The sequence below is a fragment of the Mustela erminea genome, chromosome 15 (genome assembly GCF_009829155.1).
Source record: "Mustela erminea isolate mMusErm1 chromosome 15, mMusErm1.Pri, whole genome shotgun sequence".
NCBI lineage: Eukaryota > Metazoa > Chordata > Mammalia > Carnivora > Mustelidae > Mustela > Mustela erminea.
Genome location: NC_045628.1, coordinates 11,881,720 through 11,902,929, shown reverse-complemented (window position 1 = coordinate 11,902,929; position 21,210 = coordinate 11,881,720). Strand labels below are relative to the sequence as shown.

General features: G+C 41.9%; 1 protein-coding gene and 1 long non-coding RNA gene across 6 annotated transcripts in view; both read right to left on the bottom strand.

The window, feature by feature from the left end:
- DOCK9 (dedicator of cytokinesis 9) overlaps nucleotides 1–21,210 on the bottom strand; it is a 274,885-nt gene that overhangs the window by 222,554 nt on the left and 31,121 nt on the right. The gene's annotated exons all lie outside the window — the stretch shown is intronic.
- On the bottom strand, nucleotides 12,419–16,176 carry LOC116574017. Its single transcript, XR_004279102.1, has 2 exons — nucleotides 15,136–16,176; nucleotides 12,419–14,754 (listed from the first exon to the last, which is right to left on the bottom strand). It is a non-coding gene; the product is annotated as an uncharacterized LOC116574017 (long non-coding RNA).

The following is a 21,210-nucleotide window of genomic DNA, read 5'->3' as shown; positions in this document are numbered from 1 at the left end:
TAACTATTATACTATGCTAAGCTCTCAACAGTTTTAAAAGACAAGGATCACCAAAGAATGAGAAGAACCAATAAGCACATAAAAAGATGCTCAACATTATTAGGGAAATGCAAATTAAATTCAGTGAGATCCCACTACACATCTAACAGGATGGCTAAAACCTTTAGACTGGCCATACTGAGTTGAGTCAGCAAGGCTGTGGAATAATTGGAACCCTAATCCATGGCTGGTAGAACCACTGCAGCAAGCACTTTAACAGCGCTTAAAAATGTGAAACAAAAAGTTACCATCTAACCTAGCAGTTCCATTCCTAAGTATCCACCCAAGAAAAACGAAAGCACATGGTCACAGAGATGCATCCAAATGTTTCCAGCAACAATATTCACAATAACCAGAAAGTGCAAACAACTCAAATGTCCATCAACTGGTAACTGGAGAAACAAAATGTGTTTTATCCAGACAACAGAATGGAATACTATTTGGCAATAAAAAGGAAGGAATTACTCACACACTCCACAGCACGGGTGAACCTCAAAAATAATTAGCTGAGTAAAAGGAGCCAGACGCAAAGGCACATATTGTATGATTCTACTTCTAACTACTGAGAAACAGTATATCTATAGAGACAGAAAGTAGATTAGTAGTTGCCTGGAGCTAGGGGTGGGAACTGGAAATAGGCATGAAGATTTCTTTTGGGGGTGACAGAAATGTTCTATAATTAGACCACAGTTATAAGTGCACGAATGTCCAAATTTACTGAAACTTGTTGAACATTTACAATTTATTTTTTATTCGAATTCAATTAACATATAGTATATTATCAGCTTCAGAGGTAGAGCTCAGTGATTCATCAGTGTTCTATAATACCCAGTGCTTAATACATCACGTGCCCTCCTTAAGGTCCATCACCCAGTCACCCCCTCCCCTCCAGCAACCCTCAGTCTGAATATTTAAAATTTAGACTGAAGTTTATGGCATGTAAATTATACCTCAGTGAAGCTGTGAAACAAAAAAGACTAGGGAAAATATCAGAAGAAAACCTAGTGTCACAGGCAAATGATATAAATCATGATAAGAAACCACAATGCACTGATAAGTAAAATGAAACGTATGTGTCTAGACACACATATAATGGCATGTGATAAAGACAGCATGCCTAAGGACCAAACCATTTCAGCAAACAGAATTAGCTTTCTTTCAAATGCTTACGAAAAGGTCTGGTATACAGCATTAAAGGCATGCCCAGCTTGAATGAAGGATGGTTTGTTCAAAACTGAACCAATGGGGGGTGCATGGGTGGCTCAGTGGGTTAAAGCCTCTGCCTTCGCTCAGGTCATGATCTCAGGGTCCTGGAATAGAGCCCCACATTGGGCTCTCTGCTCAGCAGGGAGCCTGCTTCCTCCTCTCTCTGCCTGCCTCTCTGCCTACTTGTGATCTCTGTCAAATAAACAAACAAACAAACTGAACCAATGGGACAGCACCAGCATTCACATTTAGCTAATGCCATTAAAGAGGAAGATACTGTTCTGAAGCTGAGCACATTCTCGCATGTGATTTTTTTTTTCTAAAGGAATGCTTCTTAATAGTGATGGTGCCACTGATAAGGAAGACAGGCTTATGATGCCTCATTACAAAACAGCAGACTGACCGCAGGCAACCAATACAACCAAATACTTTAGGTATGTCCCTGAAATTGTGCTTGAAATCAGATATCATTACAGTGTAAAAGTAAGGGATTCCTAAAAATAGAAACACTCCCTCCACTAGACCAGTCATTTGGACAGGCAAATAATTCCTCTTAAAGTGAATGGCTTAGATTTTGGAACACATCTGTTTATTTCTGGATGTTGTCTATGCTTGCTTGCAACTTTAGCCCAAAGTTCAGGTTATTTATATTTTAAGAAGGCTCTTCCCCTAAAATCCATCTAGAATATCTCAAAAGGGAATATAATGGTAACATAGACTTTTAAATAAATATATTTTTTCATAATTGATGTTTTTAAAAGTACCTATTACTATAACAAAAATATAATATTTGATGCTTTCACTAATTTTTAATAAAAATATTCTCTACAATACAATCCTAATTTGCAATATCGTGCTTAAGGGCAATACAGAATTTAACAGATGACAGAATTTAACAGACATTGTTTCAAATGTTATCTAGGAACCCATTAAGCCAAAAGAGTGGGTTGCCTCTGGGACTCTCCCATTACAGATGGTAAGACCAAGGATCAGAGAAGTAAACTAACTTGGCCAAAGTCTCCCATTACAGATGGTAAGACCAAGGATCGGAGAAGTAAACTAACTTGGTCAAAGTCACACAGCCAGTATGTAGAATACGAACCAAAGCTCCCTGACTTCTAAGTCCCTGCTCTTCCCAGCATGTCACAAACTCCGTTAATAGTAATGTTGATGGGGTGCCTGGATGGCACGGTTGGTTAAGTATCCAACTCTTGATTTCAGCTCAGGTCATGATCTCAGGTCTGAGACTGAGCCCTGCATTGGGCTCTGCACCAAGTGTAGAGTCTGCTTGAGACTGTCTCTCTCCCTCTCCTTCTACCCCTTCCCCACCCCATTCCCACACACTCTCTCTGTAAAAAATAATAAATTAATAATAACATCGATTACACAGAGGAATTTAAAATTATAAGGTATTTACAAATGTAATACTCAGGAAAAAAGCACATATCTTCCAGTGCTTTATTTGGTTACATTCGTTACTTAAAATAGATCTGGTCCTCTATTTGGGAAAAGAAGGTGCTGGGTTTGGTCGTTTTCATTAGCTGAAAGGGGAGGTATATACTCCAGACCCAAAGAGCATCCAAGAAATACTCAGGAAGCGCCAGGTATCATTTTTATTATCCCAGGACCCAAGCAAAACTTCTAAAATAGCAAAGGTGCTTCATGCACAGCTAATGGAACGTCTCGATTTGAAGGGTCTGCTTCATGTTCTACTCACAACATAAATCCCTCACTTGTATGGAAGGTGATTCCTTCCTTCCTACTGTTCCTGACAAGAACCAGAGGATTCAAGAGCTGGTGTCACAGCCACCTGCTTCGGACACACCCCTGATGGGTAGCAGAGATTAGTAGAGTCTAACTTCCACAAATAAACAAACTCAAGGCCACTTCTGGGAAGACATGTTTCTTAACTTCGTAATAACCAACAGTGCGATTATATCTATAATGTAACGAAAGAAATGTCCTGATGACTTAATATTTCCTGTGAAAAACTAATGATGCATTTCCTTCTTTTAACCCATCAGAGTCACCAATGTAGGTCACTGGCTGGAGGTCACCTAGAGATCAAGGTATATCCTTATGCTAAGTGGTCTCAGTCCAAGGAAGTTTCTTACCCAGTAAATGAGAAGATGGCCATATATAGTTAATGTGTTATTGGTGCCAATGAAGATACAATGGATACACTAATGTTAAAACTGATTCCAAAACCCATCTAAATACATGAGCCCTGAAAACTCCTCTATTTGGGAGAATGAAAACTGCAGCCATGCCCTTTTTATCAACCAAAAGAAGAGATACTATAAAAATATATTCACTTAGGCGCTATAAATTAAAGTGAGCTTGGTGTTTTGTTGCTTTTCCATTGAGGATATCAAACCTGTATAATTTTAAAGGAATTCTGAACAGTTGGCTTCAAAAGATCACAAACTTTTTGTACTTGGCAACCAAGACTGTCAACTCATGTGAAAGTCTGTATTCAGCAGAATTTTAAATTAACAGAAATTATGAATGGTGAAATTGCACACTTCCACAGAAACTTCAAAGCTGCCTAAAAGGAAAAGTTTTCATTTTACTTCATTAAACATTACAGCAGATTCCAGTAGTCGAAGATATCATTGGCTTTTAGGAAAAAATGGGGCAACAACTCTTAAAGAATAGTTCCTCGCTATAAAAGCTAAAAATTTTAGGACATCTGGGCACAGATGACAAATTGAAGTATGTATGGCAGCTTTTCTATCCATCAGGTAAGAGCTAAGGACTAGGAAACACTTTGATGATATTTTTTATTTTTTACAGATAGATCATTTAATTCAGCCAGGCCCAGCAGTAGAGAAGGCGAAGACAAATGTCCATCTTGGCTCTAAACAGAAAATCTGAATATGGAAAGCAGATTAGATTACAAGATCCGGGCTGCTCTGGAACCGACACCAGGACTGATAGTAAAAAATTCTCTCATCTTCAATATTGCCCTGAGATAAAACAGGCTGTCGGGGAGGAAATGAAACTCTAGCCCCAGGGTACGTTCACACAGGAGCAGGAATGCCAGTAAGTGACAGAGCACTGTGATGGCAATTGAACTCAAATGACATCAAAGGTCGCTTTGGGTCCTGCACTACAATGGCTGTGACTGCAAGTTGAGTCAGGCAGGATGGGGGCTGGTGTGTCTTTGGTTATACTGGTGACCTAAAGGGATGGCAGGGAAGACACCATATACCCAACATCTGTAAGGAACATCTTCCATATTATCACCTAGTGCAACAACATTACAAGTGACGATGCTGAAGCTCAAAGATGATTAAAGATGACCAAAGTCACAGAGTACTGGGTATCTGTCCCTCATTGGCAGACTTGCAGGTTAGACCTCTTCCTACTCTACCACGCCGCCTCTCTGTCCCCAAAGAACCTCATACATTCCTGACCCACATAAGTACTAAGTAAAAGAAACGTTTATACTTATACGGGAAATAAAACAAAAAACAAATCCATAGATCAAAATGTGTGGCCAACTTCAGGGGTCTACAGCATCGCTCCAAAGTGAAGACCACATCTTTTCTTCCAACTTCAAATCATGAAATATATTCAAACCATGTGCTCCATCTAGTGGATTCATGGAAGATCCTCAGGATGAGGGAAATGCACATGTTTAATACTGCTCAATTCACACAACCCTGAAGCATTCATTTGCAGGAATCAAGGCTGAATTCATTCCAACTCGTTAGAACTGTACTCCAAATCTCCCTCCTCCCTCCCCCAGTTTTTCCCAATATAAGTCAGTGAGGAGGTAGGTCATTTCACTGGTAATCAAGGTAAAAGCTCTCAGTGGGCACATCTCCAGCAGGTGTAATTCAAACCTGACTCTGAAGCTCATGGACATTCCACAGCCTCTTGGTATTACTGCAGTCACTAACCCTCATCCTAAGCCCAAGAGCAGACCTTCCTCTCAAAGAAAAGAACAAGATGTGGCAGGAAAAACCCAGACTCAGATGTCAGCCGACATCCCTGGTCCTGCCAAGTTTCTGAATGTTGCAACCTGAAGTAAGTCACCTAAGCTCTGGCTCAGTTCTCGTCTATAAAATAGGGATAATATATCCCTAGCCAGGTGCGGTGAGGACGAGGAGAGGTGACCAGTGAGAAGCACCTCAGCTACTTGCCAGAGGACCAAGCACTAATAAACGCTAGAGACTAACAGGGAGACCTACGTAGGCTCACTCCTCCAATCTATGGGCCCTTTCTCTCCTTTTCTTCACCTCCAAATTTCTATTTTTTAAAAAGGTATTTCTATTTTAAATTTCTATTTTAAAAGCAGTGGTGCTAGAAGATACACAACACATAACAATAATAAGGAACAGTCGAGGAGCTGAACACCTAGAAGCCAGGTGACATAGGCAGATGCTAGGAGCTGAGGGACAACAAGAAGGCAGGTCCTTGCAAACCATAGTGATGTGTTTGGATTTCATCCAACAGTCAAAGGGGAGCCACCAGACTATCCTTTCCTGACCCCAATCTGTCACTTTCCCACACTGCAAAACCTGAAGTCACCCCATTTCCTGAAGAATGAAGTAGAGTGCTCTAGTGATACGGGTTTCTGTCTTCTGCCTCAACTTCACAGTCTGTATGACAAATTTCAGGTATGTGCTCACCATAGCGTGTTTCAGTGCTGAAGAAAGATCAAGTCCAATGACATCAATTATGAACCTCTGTTGTGTTATACATTCTCAATCTCCCAGTTTTCAGTGAACATATTTAATATTAGCAGTAAACACCCTCGACTCCAATTAAACTATTAACTATAACCCTACACAAAACAGGAATGAGCACTGTCAGACTGCTGACTGCCTCCCTCACTCTGGTATCTTTCCTCCCCTGTCAATATAATAGTAGCAATATTTGCAAGCTTATGACCACTCGGCCAAAGACTACCTTTCTCAGCCTCTGTTGCAGGGAGCTATGGCTATCTGACCAGGTGCTAGCTAATGGGATCTAGGCAGAAGTGATGTATACAACTTTTTTAAAACGATTTTATTTATTTATTTGCGAGAGAAAGAAGAGAGAGAAAGAAGCAGAGAAAGAATCTCAAGCAGACTCCCTGCTGAGCGCAGAGCCCAACTGGGGCTAGATTTCACAACCCTGAGATCATGACCTGAGTTGAAATCAAGAGTCGGACGCCTAACCAACTGAGCCACCCAAGCACACTTAAATGGGAAGGAATGTATACCATCCCTTAGCATCACCTCTTCCTGGTAACCAGAATACAGAGAAGTTAGCAGAAGCTGGAGTGCCTATCTAAAGCTGCAATAAGAAAGATCATGTGGGAGACAGCACAACAACCAGACAGAAGGAGCCTGGGGTCCCAAAATGGTAGAGTCATCAATCAAGACTGGACCGTTTATATTTGCACTATTATGTAAAAGAGAACTTAATTTCTAAACTTTACAAGCCACTGCTTTTTGGTCTTTGTTAAAGTTAAATCTTAACTAATACTTAAAACAACTACAAACCTGAAAACATTTTGTCCATTCATTGAATATTTATTGGGGACCTACTATGTGCCAAGCATATTACAGACTCTAGAAATACAACTGATAATAAGATATAGTTCCTGCCCTCTAAGAGCTCATGCTTGAATGGGCTTTTTAAGACTTTGAACTATAAAATTAAAAGAAGAAGACAATGTGAACGTACTTAATGCCACCAAACAATACAATTAAACAATTTTTTTTCACTTCTATTTAAAATAAGAAATCTCTGCACCCAATGTGGGACTCAAACTTATGATCCCAAAACCTCATGCTCTAACAACTGAGCCACCAAGGCACCCCACTTTAACATTGTTTAAACAGTAAACTTTATAAATACAAAATAAAATAAAATATAAATATATATAGTATAAAGTTAAAATATAAATTTAAAAAGGTTACAAAAAAGAAAACTGCAAAAGAAACAAATTTTAACTCAGTGATTTAAGGTTTTCAAGTCATATATCTGATAAAAAAAATTTTATCCAGATATACAACTTTCAAAACTCAATAATAAGAAAAAATTAAAAACAGACCAAAAGGTATAAATACCTCCCCAAAAAAGATATACAGGGGTATCTGGGTGGCTCAATGAGTTAAGGGCTGCCTTCAGCCGAGGTCATAATCCCAGGGTCCTGGAATCAAGCCCCACATTGGGCTCCCTGCTCAGCAGGGAGCCTGCATCTCCCTCTCCCTACCCCCATTCATGCTCCCGCTCTCACTCACTCTTTCTCTCTCAAGTAAATAAGTAAAAATCTTAAAATAATAGAAATACAAAATGCAGTACATGAAAAGATGCTGGACTTTGTTAGCAATAAGCAAAAATTATTTTAAAGCTCAATGAGCTACCTACTCACGCTTACTAGAATGGCTAAGATCAAAAACAGACCCATAGCAAGTGTTGATATGGATATGGAGGAAAGGAACTCTAATACAAAAATAGGCTGTTGGGGTTAAATAAAATGGTACAACCACCTTAGAAAATATTCTGGCGGGCGCCTGGGTGGTTCAGTGGGTTAAGCCGCTGCCTTCGGCTCAGGTCATGATCTCAGGGTCCTGGGATCGAGTCCCGCATCAGGCTCTCTGCTCAGCAGGGAGCCTGCTTCCTCCTCTCTCTCTCTCTGCCTGCCTCTATGCCTACTTGTAATCTTTCTCTGTCAAATAAATAAATAAAATCTTTAAAAAAAAAAAAGAAAATATTCTGGCATTTTCTTAAAAGTAAACATTCTCCAACCATATGACCATTCTACAGCTAGGATATTTACCCAAGAGAAATTAAAATATGCATCTGTATGAAAGCTTATACACTAAATTCATGGCAATTTTACTGTAATAATCAAAGACTAGAAACACCCCAAATGTCCAGGGAACTGATAGATGAATGAATAAATCAGAGTATATCCACATAATCAAGTGTTACTCAATAAAAAGGAATGAATTATTGATATATACAACATGTATAAATTACAAAATATTATGTGACTCAAAGATGCTAGGGCAAAAAGGTTTGTAACTAATGACTGCATTTTTATAAAACCTAATTTATAGAAACAGAAAGCACATCTCAGATTATGTAGGACGGAGGAAAGAAAGAGAGAGACGGGTCACAAAAGGACACACGGAGAATTTGGGGGGTGATGGGTATGTTCATTATTTGAATACAGTGATGATTTGAAAGATGTCAAAACTTAGCCTATTTTACATTTTAAATATGTGTAGTTTAATGTACATCAATTATCCTCAATAAAGCTATTTAAGGGGAAAAGTCTTCATGGTAACATTTTCACTCAAAGACTCAAATGTATGCTCTCTTGTTAGCTTCAATCAATCCAATTCAGACTCTGCTCTAAAGTTATCAAAATACTCTGGTATTACTAATTATGAAGCTGAAGAGCTGATGTTATGCCACTTTTAATTCAAAACAAAACTGACTTCTGAGAAAAGGAAAGAAGAAAATGCATGTCACATTCTCTGTCCTTTGAAAACTAAGAGGATTTCAGTTTTCCCAGGTGCCATTTTTGGCTTCTCCCATGGGAAAGCACATTTACACTCAAGCCCATGCATGTGTATATTCTTCAAAGGCGGATTAAAAAAGGAAAGGATAAGTAGTGCCTAGAAATTACTGAGCATTAATAGATGAACCAAAGTTCTCCTAATTCCACCATGACAACTGCTCAAACACAATGAAAGGCTCACAAACACAGGACCTATTGGAGACCTTGGAAGCTATACACATTTGGTACATGACAATTATTATTTCACATCATCCTCTGGATGACTTAAAACACAAAAATAATTTAACTTTTTAATCCACTCGATTTGTATCTACTTACTTTCTTAGATTATTTCTAAATAAAAATCTGTGCTATTGCATTTGCTTTATCTAGCATGAAGTACTAAAACCTTTCAGGAAACATCTTTTATAAATTAATTTTAATGCATTTTTTTTAAAGATTTTATTTATTTGACAGAGAGAGATCACAAGTAGGCAGAGAGACAGGCAGAGAGGAGGAAGCAGGCTCCCCGCCAAGCAGAGAGCCCAATGCAGTAGTCGATCCCAGGACCCTGAGATCATGACCTGAGCTGAAGGCAGAGGCTTAACCCACTGGGCCACCCAGGCACCCCTCATGCATATTTTAAAAACAACATTTGTTTGGACCATAGATCCAGTAAATAATGTACTATTTTAAAAACAACATGTTTGAGCAGATCTAGTGAATAAAAGATTTTACTTTTTGAAGTTAAAAAATTTATTGTTTTGTATACATAATAATTATGTTAACAAACTCTCCAATACATAAGACAGGATCTTAAACATCTCCAGCTCACAAAATAAGCCCTGTAATTTATGGGTGTTAAAATGCCTGAACAATCTAACTTTTAAATGACATTATTGTCAACCATGACTCATGGGAAGAAAAAAAATGTTTTTGATTTCTTAACACTTGGGAGTTGCTTTATTTTTAACTACTAAAATAAAATAAAACCCCACTCTAAATGAAACTGTGGGAAAATGTTACAAAGAAGAAACCTTAATAGAAAGTAATACATGTAATACTTTAATTGAATCCTGATAATAGTAATAACAAAGCATAGCAGCTAGTCTGCCAAATGCTGCCATTGGGTCAGCGTTCTTTCAACAAGCACTACGCTTGGTGGAGGAAATTTAGTGGAGAAGTAATTCAATCCCACGAGAGCTTCTGTCTAGCACATAAGTTTTCTACGAGAGGGAAGACCAGCCCATTCCCAGAAACATACTCTAAGTGTTTCCTCCTCCATATTCACTCAATTATCAGCACAGCAACACTGTTAAGGAGGCTGGGAACCATCATACTTCGACTGCAAACTCCTGCTTGGATTGCCTCATGGGAGTGAGTTTTCAGACAGTACTGAAAGGGTGCTCAAGTTCCGAGGTGCCCTGGCCTCGGACAGCCCTGGCATGAGGAGTTCCAGCCACACTTCTTGCTGGCATGTAACCCTGAGCAAGTTGCTTAGCCTCTCCAAGGCTTGGTTTTCCCATTTGTTAATGGGGGACGATAAAACGACCTCCCTTTGGCATAGTGAGTACTTCATGAACATTATTACCACAAAGTACTTTCTAGAGCACATCAGCAGGAAGGATATCTCAAGTATTCTGACTCCTGAGGAGAAAGTGTTTTTCAGATGGCACTTTCTGGGAAGCCAAAGACATCATAATCAGAAATACATACATTTCAGGAAAAGGTACACATGGTGATTCTGTAAATAAAGTGTTCTGCTTCAAAATTCAACCAAAATACTGCACCATAAACTCAGTGACAGCAGGAAGCATTCATGGATCCTCAGAATTCAAGGAGTCATTCACCAAACATTTACGGAGAGCTCCTTCTCCGCTCCAGACTCCAGAGACAGGATACATGGAAGGAAAACCTGCTCCAGTCCTAAAGGAGCCCATGATGACAAGGGGTGAGAAGAAAGAGAAAAAGGGCCCAATCAGAAGGGACCAACTCCTTCCTGCCCCACTACTCCTCCCAGGTCCCCCCTCACCCCTAGCCAAGCCATCATTGCAGGAGACAACCTTCCCCAAGCCAGAAGTGTTAACAATAGATGGCTTTACTCCTCTAAGGCTAACTAGAATGGAAACTGGTTTGGAAACCCACATAGACATCCATCCAGAGGTGGTTTTCCTATTCCCAGGCATTCAACTCACACCCAACGTGGGCCCTGAAGAACCCTCTGCCCACAGGCATCTAATTGCCATCAGGCAAGAGTATGGGGCTGCTGGGTGGCAGTGGGTGAGGGGCGGGATTAGCCCCCTAGTGCTGCTGTAACAAAGGACCATGGGCAGGATGCCCAACACAACAGAAATTACTGTCTCCCAATCCTGAAAGCTGATAGTCCAAGATCAAGGTGTTAGCAGGGTTGGTTTCTTCCAAGGCCTCTCTCATCAGCATGTACGTGGCCGTCTTCTCCTTGAATCGTCACACAGTCTTCCTTCTGTGTGTGTCTGTGTCCTGATCTCTTCTTGTAAAAATACCAATCGTATTAGATTACAACCCATTACAATACCCTCATTTTGACTTCATGACTTACTTAAAGACCTTATCTCCAAGTACAGTCACATTCTGAGGTTCTGGAACTTAGGACTTCAAAATATGGATTTGAGGTGGTGGAGACATATCTTGGCCCATAACAGGGAGGACTGAGCATCTGCACCCAGGGAATCTTTGACGGAAGTACAAGGAGGCATGAAGGTTTTTAAGCAGGACATCAGGCAAAAATAAGCAACTTTCTCCCACTAAGATGGAGAGAGTATTTTCTGGTAAGCAGATGCATTTTACCTCTGGTTTCTTTATATTCTTCTGTAAGTTTCAAATGTTCTATAATAAGCTAAGAATGAACTTCTTTGACATCTAAAAAGCATCATCTCCCCAAGATGGACATCTAGTGCAGGCCATGAAGTGCCACAGTACACTTTCTAATCATCAGGATATGGACGGACAGTGTAAAAGGTTGAAAGGTATCCCCCAAAACCTATGAAAAAGGGTCCCTGCTGATGCAATGAAGGATACTGAGATGAGATCATCCTGGGTTACCTAGGAAGACCCTAAATCCAGTAACAAGTGTCCTGATAAGACAGAAGACAAGAGACACAGACCCAGAGGGGAAGGTCACGTGAAGACAGAGGCAGAGACTGTTGTTTTAAGCTACCAAACTTGTGGTAATTGGTTTTGGCAGCCCTAGAAACAAATACAGAGACCAATATGATTAATACAGGAAAACCTGTGGTTTTAAGAATTTCCTGGTAACCTTTTAGTGGCATTCTACAATCAGGCACCTTTATTTCTGTTGTAGCCAATAATTCTTTTTTTTTTTTTTCCAGCTAAGACAGCAGAAGAGAAGATTTATTGTACACATGTTACATTTAGCTGCAAATGAAAACAGAATGAGCACCGAAAAGTCACAGGTCCAGGGCAAAGGACCCAGAAGGACTGCATGAGCAAGGTGGGTCTCTCAAAGGTAGTCACTGAGATCAGATGGTGACAGATGTTCCAGATCCCCTGAATCAAGCTCTAGAAAGTGGGCGTGCAGTCCAACAATTGGTACCAGCATCCCCGGCCTCTGACTTTTCTTATTCCTGCTCCTGTGGCTCCATGGGTGCACAAGCTAGTGTTCTGCTTGGACCTTGGTCCCATCTTCCTTCTTTTACACTTCAGCCTATGCCTTCGCCACTTCCTCCACTTGGCTCTCATGGCGCAGAGGTTTCCAAGAAGATGGCGCACAGTCCATCACTCTAACAAACTGCCAGTGCTCTCTCCGTTCTACAAACATGCAAGGATGCACCAAAAGCAAACCTACTCGAGATCACGCAGCAAGATACGGTGGAGAAGCAGTTTGTGTTCCAGACTCCAATGAATGTTGTCTTTCTCCTGGATCGCCATGGCTTCCATCCAAAACATGTGTAGTGCTGCACACTGCCCAGCCTCCTGCTGCCCAGCGGTTACCCACGCCCTCAGCCCTGCCGGGCAGTGATGTTTCCCAGACTTCTAGATACCCTGTCAAATGAGGAAGGAATCTGGAGGTATTTTTAAACTTTGACTGAAATATATTAACACCAATGAGTTACTACTCCCCAAGCGCTTACATTTTTAGACACTTTACTTTCAACCGTGGAACAGAAAACTCTGTCACTGTTATATAAATGGTCCAAAGATGGCCTCCATACACTGACCCCTAGGTAGGTTATTTCTTCACTGCAGGCTGAGACCAGTTAGCTCAAAAGCCCACAGGCACAAAACTCAAATTTTTACACGTCCAATTAAATAACACAAATTAAATTTAAAAAAAAAATTAAATAACACAAGCAAGCAGATTTTTAGCCATTTAGCCCGCTTTACGTATCTCATGAACTTCACCTGATCCTGAAAAGGTCTTAGAATTCTAAGGCTCTACGCTGAGAGGCCCCTGGGAGCTCTCTGTAGCTGAGCAAGGTCACCTAGACACCTGAGCTGTCTCCAGGCCTCCTCTCCCTCTGAATAGCAGCCCCTTTTCTGTAAGCCTCTGGCTAGTTTTTTACAATCCCTTCCAAGAGCCATCCAATGAAGTCTGTGGTTACTACTGCTTCTCTTGGTTGCACCCTTCCCTAATTCTTTTAAACTTCCTACTGTCACCTCAACAGGACTTCGAGGCAAAAGGAAGAACCTGGGGAGGAAATCAGCCTGTCTTTGTTTTCCCTTAGAGCTGGCCTGAGGACAACCCACCCTCAGTTACAGGTGCCTGGGGTGTGCGGCCTTGGCGGGGGCTTACACACATCACTCTGTGGTCTACAGACCTCTGTGGGACCTCCCTCCAGGCCCCCCTGCCCCTGCCCCAGCAATCCTGGACAGGTTCTCTTCTCCCCAAGTGTAGAAAGGTCATCTGTCCCATTTCTCTACAGTCTCATGTCCTGAGATGTCAGCCCCTCTGGCTTTCCATGTTATGACAAACACCCTGGGCACAAGGGATCCAGAGACCCCACCAGGTACATGAGGAAGAGAGGGAGTCTGCCGCACAGGTACACAAACAGGACCCAAGAACTAGATGAGGCAGACAAGCGTAGCTGCCAGGGGCTATCTCTAGCCCTTACCCACCAGGAGCAAGGAAGGGGAGCACAGGGTACCGCAGAGGGAACTGGGGGTTTCAGGTAGGCAGTGGTAATATTGCAGAACTGAATTACCAGAATCACCTTGTCCATACGTCCCCCTGACACTCAGCTCAAGCCCACTCCAAAGCCCTCCAGGACCACACACAGCAGATTTCAGTGTCTGCTCACCTCTGCCGCACCAGCCCGGGTACCTGCCACTACAACACCCTGCACAGCACCGCAGGGGTGTTACCACCCCTCTACCCCATGCACAGCACTGGTGTCACCATCCCTCTACAGAGCAGGGGAGAGTGCACAGGACACTGCCTGGCACCAGAGGCCACTAGTAAATGTTTGCTGAATGCATAAATGTGAGCACTTACTTATCATTTATGTTTAATTACAGTAAACTCAATTGTGATTCTTATTTATATGACAAATCAACTCTGCTATAAAGTTATCTATGAACAATAGCTCAGGAGGGCTCACTTAGGGTTTGCCGGTCACAAAGCAAGTTCAACAGCTCCTGCAACATTGCTGTACATTCACAAGTAGAAAGCCAGCGACAACCCTGATTGTTCACTGCCCGGAGTTTTATTAAACAAATTGACCTTAAACACAGACACTGAAAGCAAATGGACGGCCTTCCTGCAAATGTCATGCTCGATCACTGACTCAAGAAACAAGTACCCTGCAGGCAACTCAGTTCATGTCCCCTCCGCAGCCAGCAGGATGCCTCGTATACAGCAGGACATCAATAAATGCTTATTGTGAGGCTTCCTGCAGCAGCAGATGCTTCCTATAGCTGCGATGTTTCCAGCTCTAACGTTCCCTCACCTGGCTGAGGGGCCCAGAGGACTCACACCACTCAGGACCACCATGTGGTGCCAACTGGAAAGGAACAATAGAGCATTATTTCCAAAAACCAGAATTACCTCCTACTTCCTTATTTAAAAGTAATTCACAATTACTACTCACTGATCCTTTATGAAAGGGTAAATTTCACTGAAGAAGAAGGAGAAAACAGAGGAGGAGGAGGAGGAAACGGGGATATAGAGGGGGAAGGCGGGGAGGAGGAGGAGGAGGAATTATTTGGAAGTCTAAAAGCTTAGGACAAACCCAGCTGAATTAACCTGAAAGACACCCACTTTGGGCTGCCTTAGAAATCGTTTCCATATTGACTATGGGCTGAAGACAAGAGCCATCATTTCCCTCAAACCATAACACAGTTTTTAAAACCACGGGTATAAGTAAAACTAAAAGAACTCTCACCTGATTATAAACACAGCTGCTTATACCACACATGCTACTTTATTTCTTCCTGTGTTTTCCAGGGACAGGATTCCAGCCATGAAAATATCCACCCACCAGCCAGTTAGTGGAACCCAGGTAGACAGACACCTCACTACATTTATCGGCATTTTTTAAAACATGTCAAGTGTCTGTCACTAAAACAACCAGAAAATATCTAAAGCAGACAGAAAAGACAGGAACTCCTGCTCTGACCCCCAGGCTCACAGAGCCAGGCAGGAGACTGGAGTGCACAGGTCTTGTAGGCAGGCCCTGTATTCTGAGCAGGAGGATCCTGACCTCGAGGGCCACACACATTAATTACATAACGAAAGTCTCAGCCTCCTCACTCACCCCATCAGAGATTAAGAGAGGAAGTATCTGTTGGTTTTGAGGTTTTCAAAAGGAGGAAGGACTTTACACCCAGGGTGCTAAACCCCTCTGCTCTACAGGCTGGAAAACAGCAATTAAAAGGTTGCTCAACTTTCCGGTCTGGTTCTGGCAGCAAACATTCCATAGGACTTGCCCAGTTATTAAGAGACGTACCTGACAAGCGAGCTGAAGGCCCATGATGGCGGGCAGGGGGTTGGGGGGGCTGTTAGAGAGCCATTCTGTGTCCCTGCTGTGGTCAATACCTTGATTGTATTTCATATGCACCCTTGAAACCTGCTTTATTCAGACTTAGATACAGGCATCTGTCTCTGCCTGAATCCACCACTTCACTATTTTTTATTCCTATATCCAGCTCCTGACCCCTAGCTCTCCTAAAGATATGCCCAGAAATATCTCACGCATTCAGTGGTGCTATACAAAATGTAACTCTGGATGTTTCTTAAAGGCCCCTCCCTAAGGTTAGGCTTCAAGTGAAAATCCACCTTGAAATTTCCTCTTCCGTAGGGTGAATATGAAAACAGAGCTAACGTCAGATGAGTCAAAGTTTAATCTCTCATATCCCCAGTCATTAACAAACAAAATGTTTGTTTAAAAAAATATCAAAGAGTCACTTGTCTGTGCCATTCTTTTTTTTTTTTTAAAGCTTTTATTTATTAATTTGACAGAGAGAAATCACAAGTAGAGGGAGAGGCAGCCAGAGAGAGAGAGAGAGAGATAGGGAAGCAGGCTCCCTGCTGAGCAGAGAGCCCGATGTGGGACTCGATCCCAGGACCCTGAGATCATGACCTGAGCCGAAGGCAGCGGCTTAACCCACTGAGCCACCCAGGCGCCCCTGTCTGTGCCATTCTTGATGGCTGTTTTGGACTCACATGTAGGGGGCAAATAAATAACACAAACCAGGCCCGTTAGTAAACTTTCCTCAACAGCAGAATTTCCCAAGATGATGTGCTAATTCAGGCACTTTCTAGTTGACCCTGGAAGTCAAGTATGGCCTACCAATCCCCCAAAAAGTATATGTCCTTGAACTCCACTCAAGTCACTGATTGCACCAGGGCTCCCTGGAAGCGGCCGAGAGCCACCAGGCTGAGAAATATGGGGCTGGATGAACACCCCTGCCAGCCAAACACTCAGGTTTTGGATGAGCATTTCTGTTTCTGTCAAGGCAACAAGAATTAGGGAATTATTTTTCTACTTCTAAACTTTTCGGTTTGGTTCTTTTGTTGCATTTGCACTCTTGAAGTACTGCCTGAATGTATTCAAGCCAAAAATTAAATACGAACTCCATAGCCACATGTATTTTCAGAATTAGTGGCTGTAAGAAGCGCCAGCCTGAAGCTACGGCTTTTCCTGAAAAGTCTTCCTGGACACAAGTTCAATTAACATTTTGCTCTCCCTTCCTCTTCCTCACCTATTTGGAACTCAGTTCCTGCTTTTCTGTGTAGTTTCCTCAACAGCAGAGCTCCTACTCGGCAAATGATTGGCTCTGACACAGACTTCCAGCCTGGCAAGGCCCCCAGTCCTGGGGCAGCGTGAGGGACCACGAAAGCAGCAGAGGCATTAACGCAACCCTGATGCTCACGGATAATTTGCTCCACTGCGCTTAGAGGCTGGGAAGAGCTGTGTATGGTGTTAAAAATGATTCATCATTGTCCGTTTCTTAGTTTACTGATTTTGTTTTGTTCTGTTTTTCACTGCTCAAAGCTCGGGCATTATTTTTACCAAACTGAGTTTTGGAGAAAGAAGCCAATGTGGAGTGAGCCTGTGCGCTTCTCCAAATTCATCCCTCACTCCCACTGCGTGATGTCCACCACTCTGCTCCTACTATCTTGGTCCCTACTATGGCGGGGAGGGGTAAGATGGATTTTTTTAATAATGTGTATTTTGTGTTTATTAAAGTACCATATGCACATAACTAAATATACAAGTATAACCAAAGAGCTTAAAATGAAGAACAAGCGTAGCCTGGCTCACCTACTCCACTCCCAGCCTTGCTCCTCAGAGGCAAACCCTTCCAGTGATTTCGGTGCTCCTCCTGGTTGTTCCCTCTGCATCTCTATACACAGAGTTCCTAAATTTCCCAAACATTTTGAATCACCTTTATGCCATGAGAGATGAGGACAGCACATAAACAACACTCCCAACCTTACAATGTCACTACTTTTAGGTCTCCTTAGTTACTTGTGTAAGTAATACACTTCATTCTATCAGTCCATCACTGACAGCTTCTCATGACTTCCCACTTTGTAAGGTACAGAGGTTGGTACCAACAAGCAAAATTCCCATCACTGAAATTCAGCTCTGCCACTGATATCAGCTGATGAATGAATGAAAGACAGGGAAGAGTTAAAAATATGTCTTGGCATTATATGGGCTTCAGTCAATCACTCTCTCCTCTGGTTCTGACTGGCAGTGTGATCAATAGCTATTCTTACTCAGTTCTCCCATTACTTAAGGATTTTGGAGGTGAAGCCCACATGAGAAGCAAAAATTCATCAATAACACTGAGTTCACCTGAATATGTTGACTATACCTCCAAACTTACATACCCTACTCACCCTCTCATTTCCCAACCCCAGAGCATACAAGGGGAGATAACACATGATATAGGCTCAGAGCAGAGATTGCCTTGGCCAGCTCAGAGCCGCAGGAAGCTTAATGTAGCCACAGAATAATGACATACTAGGAAAAGGCAAATTTTATTTGAGGGGGCCGCTTAAAGGCTACTGATGGAACAGATAAATTTCTGAAGGCATGACACGTACTACATAGTCAGATAATCATCCCTAACACATAAAATTGAATTCATTAGGAACTTACTGATCTTTCAAGATAATCAATGCTGCAGACACTCTCCTAGGTGAACAACATTGTAAAAATACAACCAACAGTTAAGGTGTAGATGGGAAAAAAAATTGTGATCCAATATATGAATATATTTTAAATGACCTATGAAGCTTTTAAAGTTTATAGAAGATATTTACATTTCCAAATGTAAGATGACACCTGATTATGTGTTGAATCCTGTCTAAAATTTCAAATACTAGACAGCAAGTAAAAACCAAAAACCAAAACACTCATGGAATGTGTAGCTTATATATGTCACAAAGCAGAAGATAAAACCTCAGTAATGCTTTAATTATAATCTAGTACCTACAGTTCATCCCACATTTCAAGGGCTATAGGAGAAAAAGAAACATAACAGCTTCATTTGGGGTGATACGCCAACAGAATTATCGGAGAGCAGAAACCTGAATCACTGAGAAATAGTATGATCTAGAATGACTCCCTTCTTCTCCTGTCCCCTTCGATCAACAATTCCTAAGCACCCTATGTTCAAAGAGAACAGAAACGGGAATGAGGAAGGCAGTCCCACAGAGGGCCCAGCTACAGAACACAGTCTTTCGCCATCACCATATTCATCCTTTTTCCCGGCAATTACCGCCCTACTCAAACGAAAAAACCCCAAGCTGCTAAGAATGATCTTGTAGATTCTTAGTACGTAAGAATTCTCTCAAAAACCAACAAATGAAAACTATGCTTCCAGTTTAGAGATAAAGAACACGTTTCAGTGCTCTAGGGGCTTTAAAAAAAAAAAAAGGAGGAACTCACAATCTACTTACTGACTTCCCTCATCATACATTTGCCCACAAAAACACAAGAACCACAGGAAATACCTCATAGGAAAGAGAAACGAGCTGGCTTTTTGAAAATGGAGAAGAAATTCAAGGAGCAACAGAAGCCAAATTGATATTCAGCCAAGGTACCATTCCTGTTTAAAGATTCAAAACATCCTTAATAACCATCAGGCATTAGCTCTTGGCATCTCAGCATGGCTGTTTTCTCACTGGAAATACTTGAACACCAGAACCAGGACTAACACAGGGAGTGATGGGCACAAACCCACCGGACCGCAGCCCATGTGGAAACTGCGAGGGCCCTGCAGGCGGGGCAGAGACGCAGCCAAGGAAGGCATGCACACCGTCTAGCGCCAGCACCCTCTCCTCTGCAGGGACCCCCACCTGCGCCTACCGCCCACGTGCACACAAAGCAGGAGGGAGGAATCTCATGTTCAACACACGCCAGCACTCAGCTTACTTGACCCCTTGAAGGAGTCATAATCCAACATGCAAAACTGTCTGTCCTAAGACATTTCCAAGTATCAGTTTCTCCATTCACCCTCTTGCCACAATCTCCAAGAAAGAAAGAGTATAGGTTTTATGGTACTTTTTTTTTTTAAACTCAAAGGCCTTCGCTTTTCATTCTGAAGGCTGTTAAAGAAACAATATCACTATACCATACTGACAAGCACCTATAATATACTATGTGTAAGAGGCTTCCTAAATTCAGTGCCTAGCACGTGTCCAAGCTTAAGCCAGGTCTTGGATACACACCATCTTTCACGTCCCCCCCAAGCTGAAGTACAAAATCAGTGACAGCGAAAAGGTGCCCTGGATCACTGCTGATCCGTTCTTGCCAGGAACAACCGCCCCACTCATGAACTTCCCAGGCTTCCTGCTAACTCAGCTGTCAACCTGAGCCACACGGAGAGGCTCACAGAGCTGCTCTCTTATTCTTTGCTTTCCCTTATTCCCCACCTGATTTGGAGGAGGGTTATCTCATAGCAAATTTAACTAGAAAAATCTCACAGAAATACTAATCCACACTAAGATATTAGTGAATTAAAACATAACTGCTCCAAGAGACTCAACAAAAGATGACCTCACAGGAACGCAGGTACTTAACACAAACAAATGAATCAGGAATGGTAGATTTTTCAGGTCTTGGTAAGTAAGGATTATCTGGTGGGGTGAGGTCTTTCCCATTACTCCTTCAATCCAACCCCTTCCACAGCCCTGTTTCTTGGCTGTCTCCAGAAGCCTGTTCCTAACTAGCCTGAAAATGCCACAACTGAGCAGCCCCTCTCTGCCCTCCCGCTACATGGATTCCTACTCTTGCCATCACCAGCACTCCCTTGCCCTGCCTCCACTGTGTTCACTTTCCTACTATCCTTCCTTATTAAAATCATGGAAGCATTATGTTGATAATAACTTAACCCACACAGATTAAAGGACTTTGTTAAGTGAAAAAAGTAAAAAAATTCCCACACCCATAAAACGTGCAGGAAGAGTTAAAAAGAAAAATTCTGTCACTCATACGTTGTTCAAAACTGCAGCAATGGGTTCTTTAATTTCCCATAAGTCAAAAAGAGAGGGGAAAAAACCCTATCAACCCCGGTACATATTTCCAAAATAACACATTATGCTTTTAAGAAAAAATTGAGAATATAAATTTAATTATTCAAATTCAACTGAATTGAATGTAATTGCATGAATTTATTTAAATTGTTTTCAAAGGTATTCTTTCTATAAGCCACTTGAACCAAGAAAGTCACCTGGTTTTATTTAAGGCCAATGGTAAGAATTTTTCTGAGAAACAGAAACCTCTGTAACTCAGATACATGTACAAAGAATAAAGAAATAAAAACAGGGTCCTGGTTTGAGTAACTGCTAGAGGATTCTGCTTCCTGCCAGGGCCCAGGGTTGGGATCAGTTACTGTAATGAAGAAACCTCCGACCGTTACCTGGTCCCCGGTGATAGATGCACAGGCTGCAGCCCGCGCCCATCAGATAGCACAGACCCAAAGAGTTATCCAACCAGGACAGC